Source organism: Acartia tonsa, chromosome 9 (genome assembly GCF_053477335.1).
Source record: "Acartia tonsa isolate MP-2025a chromosome 9, ASM5347733v1, whole genome shotgun sequence".
Lineage (NCBI taxonomy): Eukaryota > Metazoa > Arthropoda > Copepoda > Calanoida > Acartiidae > Acartia > Acartia tonsa.
This window is the reverse complement of record NC_137268.1, coordinates 8,378,915-8,384,376: the sequence shown is the minus strand read 5'-3', so window position 1 is coordinate 8,384,376 and position 5,462 is coordinate 8,378,915.

Here is a 5,462-nt window from a genome sequence, read left to right as displayed (position 1 = left end):
CCTTATAACTATTATGTTACAGTTTTATAAAAACACTTTAAAACTCGCATAAAGCCAGATTGATTGATGAACAATTATGTAATCTAATTATATGTATAAATTTTTTAATCTTTTCCAATAAAAAATTACATTTTGGAAACATTAATTAGAACCCAAACTTTCATCAGTGGAAATTTTTAATTTTATATACACTAAATATTCTGAGGATTTTCGCTTTCGTGACATCGCCTCTTAAGGGGCGTTTTGTCGCGTTTTCACAGTAGGTTTTCTCCTATTTCTAGCCCCTGCAGGCGCTCTAAATCTGCCTCTAAAATTGCCTAAACCTGCATGGCAATAATTAACATTTACCTAACCTAAAATAACGTATCAAAGCTAATGTGAAAATACAATGAAACGCCCCTTAAGAGGCGATGTCACGAAACTGATAATCCCAATATTCTTGGTCATAAATCTATTATATAATATATATTATCTGTCCGTCTGTCATTCCGTAACGCAAGTGGGAAATATGATTTTTTTTCGGTTGTTATTTAAGAGAAAATGCGGATTTTTTGTGAAGATACCCAATGCCAAAGAGCATCCAGTAAATAACTTACTTTGACCGTCGGTCTGTCGGTCTAGCTACAAAACTCATATAAACACAAAGTATAAAGTATTAGTTTTTTTTGTATAGAATTGATTTATAATATATTGATCAGAGAAGGAGGGGACATTGGGCTGTTTATTACACTTGTCCCGTAACAACATTTTCTTATTCTTTGCCTCAACAACTTTAGGGACTTTTATTAAATTTTGACATGTTGGCTCATTAAGTTGAGTGTCCAAACGTTTCAACCACTAAATGTAATATACATAAAGGGAAATTTTGTTTATTATCTTGGGGATGTTATCAAGTTATCGGCCATTGTCTTGTCCCTTTATATCCCTGAATATAAATACAATATCAGAAATAAAACACTTTAGAAATATGCAAACATTTAAATAAAATAATATAATATTTGTAAAAGAGGTGTCGGAAATAAGCTTAAAACCATTAAAGCTGTGTTACTAAACACTTTTTCTCATTAGGACGAACAGACAGAGCGAGTTAAGGAGAAGTCCCTATACTAAAGAAAGGACGACAACATCCATAAGTAGCGAAGCACAAAAACATCGATTGACAAACGGCCAATTATCGGAATCTTTAAATCAGAAGTTTAGCTGTAATAGTAGCTAAGTAAATCTCATTTATCCCATGGCGTCGTAGACAGACTGATGGACGGACAGACAAGGTGAATGGTAGAGTTGCTTCGCTACTAAAAAGAAATATCACTGAAACTTTCCCTGCTTCGTTAGAACACTTTTACGGTTCAAGTATTATGCAACGAGACGTGTTAAAAATCCATCACCACTACTAAGCACAATAATTATATACATTTTGTATATTTTCGTTGCACGATAAAGTGAAGCTTTTTATAGTGCCTATAAAAAAGGGAAAACTTTCATATGACCTCATAAAAGTAATTTTTCTTTTGATTAAAGATTTGGTAACAAAATTTGAATCTAGGAATCATTGTTGCAAAAATCAAATGAATAGGATAATTATACCGTACAAAAAAGGGTTGTAAAAAGAGTTAAAAACCAACATGATTTAAATGTACTTACGGACTTTCCGCTCGTTTATATTTAAAATGGAAGCAATTATTTTTTTTCAATGCAAAATAATAAACTTTGAGTCTTTAATTTTGCTTTGGTACATAATTTTTTCTTATTTTTTTGGGTCAGATTTATGTAATTCAACATTACCTAATTTGGAGGTCCTCTATCAGTGGCGTGCACAGTGTAAAACCATTAGGGGTGAAGAAAGGGGAAGGCAGGCCTTCCTAAATTCAATATACCTCCCTTCATTTTATTAGAATTAAAAAGTTGGCTGCAGAACATTGTTGTAAGGTTTCGTGATTTTTTTCAACTGGAAAATAATACTAACTAAGTAAGGACTCTATGTATGCAACTAGATGCCAGGGGTAAAGGTGTTGGTTACATACAAAGTAAAATAGTGCCATAAACTAAAACTTATAGAAAATGCTAAGTTTCTTTACATATCTACTTACAAAGTTATATTGTGAGGGAGGCAAATCTTAATAAAAAAAATGCCCTGTTTCTTTACATATTTGTTAACCTTGTTCGTATCAACCTGTAACTTATCTTTTGATCGTTCAAAATATATACATTTTTTATAATCGCACAGAGGCCACATTTTTCACCTACTCTCCTTTCCACCCCCCTCCCCCTCAAACAACTTCCCTAGCATATTACTGTATATAGTGTACATATATTACTTATATTAAAGACCTCTTTAAAAAATTTAAAATCAAAGTTTAAACATAAAAGGCTCTGTCAATACCTCCCCCAGGCGTTTTTCAGTCCTTGGATACTTGTATTATATTGTCTTAACCTATAGTATATATTGTTTACAAAAAAATAGTTTATAAATATATTATAGTTGATATTAATTATGTATATGTTGTTTTGTCTCAATAAATATTTTAATTTGAAATTTAATTTTGGCAAAGAAACATCTATCTGTATTTCTGCCAGTTGTAGGAACACCCAATGTACCCATAATAGAGTTGCTAAGCTTTCTAAATTGTACCTAACTACTACAGGAATCACCATGCAATGTTTGAAATCGATAGGACAATTCTAACATCCCTAATTTAATGAAAAAGCTATCCGTTCCGGACGAACGGACCGACCCTAATTATAAAAAAATATCGCTTTTAAAAAGTATATAAGTTTCTTAACTACTACCTTCTTCCCAAATCTCCCTCCCCCCTCAAAAAAAAACCTCCCAAAAAATTTGTTTTTTTTAAACATGATAAGAATGAAGCCACTTTAAACACCACCCCCCCCCCCCCAACAAAAAAATAAAAATTGGACGAATTTAAAACATTTGTGTATCCTATGATAATTAATTTAAAGCAAAGTTTTTCTTTAATAAGGGTCCATACGTCCGTAACACCTAGCTCTTATCGTTAATTTAGACATGTTACAATTGTCCTAAAAATTACTTAAATATACCTATAGTATGATAAATATGGACATACTTACAATCTAAGACTTAATTGTAGAGATGCTTCGATTATAAAATAATTCTTAGGACTTATAGTCTTAGGAATCAACATTCAAAAATTCAAGTTGATGAATTATTACATCATATACTAAGCATTTGCTTTAAGTAAGCCAATGCATATCTTTGTATTTTGTGTAAATGTTGTAGCCAGACCCGAAATATAGGTTAGCTGCGTTCCCCTTATTGCGCTATTTCTTGTTAAAAATGTGGAAGTTATCCTGATTAACCTATCCTAACTTGTGTAATTAACCGTTTAAGCAGGACCCTAGAACCAGCCCCAATGCAGGATCTTTGCTAAAATATTGCTTTAGACAACCTTTAAAAAACACTCAACCTGTCTGTAAAAAGTTTTATTGTAACCCTTAGTTGATATAAAAAGTATAGAAAAAAGGATGATTGTAGCAGCTGGTCATAATGCATAACATATATTCGGGTTTTTAACCCCCACCGGGTTAAGCCTGAATATTAAGCCTTGATAAAAATAATGATTTTAATTTATATATGGGTTAATTTCGTCTATCATAATTGGGAGACACATTAATTCACTTTGTCAATTGTCCCATCCCTTAAGAACTACAAATCATTCTAATGGAGTAAGTATATGTGGATATATTGCCAGGGGAAAATTTATCGACAATTTAGGCTACTTATATGGAACTCATGTATTGGTAAGTTTGATCATCCAGTAGAGGGGAGGGGATGGGAAAAAGAGGTGGATGGAGGGGATTTGTTATATTAGCCAGCTGCAAGTATAATATAATTAAAGTACATAAAAATCTGGTGCAACATCCAAGTAATAATATATAGATAATTATTCTATATTTTTATAGAATCAGATTTGATGAACTTAAATTTAATACTTGAAAGATAAGGTTAGGCCCAGAATTCTTAATTTTTATATAATCTTTTATTTTTTAATTCTTCATTTCAATCAAAAAATTACACAAAAGATCCAAAAGCTTAATAAAAAGAGGGCAAATTTTAATATACGTAACACAGTAAATCAAATCAATAAAATTTAACCCAAAGTTCTGGCTCAAATATTTCGCTATAACAAAGGATCTTGCTAACCGCTGAACCGATCGGGTTATTCTTAACAGGGTAGCTTCTCACAGGTCCCAGGAAGGTTTATACCTATTTTGGGGGAGGGTACCACCACCCTCCCAAAAAAATTACCCCCACCCCTCCCAAAAAAAGAAGAAATTTTCAATTTAATTTTTTGAGTAAAATCAAAAATGGGGGAGGGGAAGGCAAAAAAAAAATTCCCACCCCAAAAAAAAATTTTTCTTTACTTTTTCTTTTAAAATATAAATTAAGAAATTGAGTTTCAATTCCCCCCTCCTCAAGTGCCCGTAGAGGCCTCTAGAGGCGTAGCCGCTAGTTAGTAACAAAACATCAGATAGGGAGGAAACATTGGGCTGTTTATTACACTAAACCCCAGGCCTAAAGTTTTATAAGAACATATTTTTATTCATGAATTTTGATTGGTTGGTTCATTAAGTTGAGTATCCAAATGTTTCAACCACCAATTGTAGTCTACAGAAGGGATAATCTTGTGTATCGCGTATTATCATTGGGGATGTAAACAAATTAATGAGCAATAGTCTTATCCCTTTAGATCATTGATATCTCCAGTATAAGTATTAAAAAGTTTGGGCAGATGCTTTGTTCAGGTGAGAGCTTTATCTCTATTAATTCTCATAGGTTTATCAATAATAGATATTGAGGGGTAGATTACTTTTCATGCTTATGTCCAATGTCCCTAAGTACAACCAACAAATAGTATAAAAATCAGGGAACTACAGGGATAAAAACATGGCCTATAAATTGATGCACATCTCCAATGATGATACTCATATTATTCATTCTGTAGTTTACGGAAAGTGGTTAAACGTTTGGACACTCAACTTAACCAATAAAAATTCTATAAAAGTCCCCAAAATTGTTAAGCCAACAAAAAAAAAACGTTGTTATATAACTTTGGCGAGCCCAATTTCCTCTTCTTCCCTGAGTAAAAATTCAATAAAAGGGAAAAGTCCCTTTCGTGGCAACGCCCCTTAAGGGGCGTTTCTAGGGGCGTTTCTTAGTATTTTCACAGCAGCTTTTCTCCTATTTCTAGTCCATGCGGGGGGCTCTAACCCTGCGGGACTAATTGTCTAACCCTGCTGGGCAATTACCTAGACCAATATAACCTAACCTAACCTAAAAAAAACTATTAAAAACTATTTTAAAATACGACGCATCGAAAGGGACTATACCCCAATAAAATTCTATCATATTAAGTTAACATATATAATAATAGGGTTAGGTTGGCACCAAAATGGACACATCTTATTTTCTTTAAAAAATG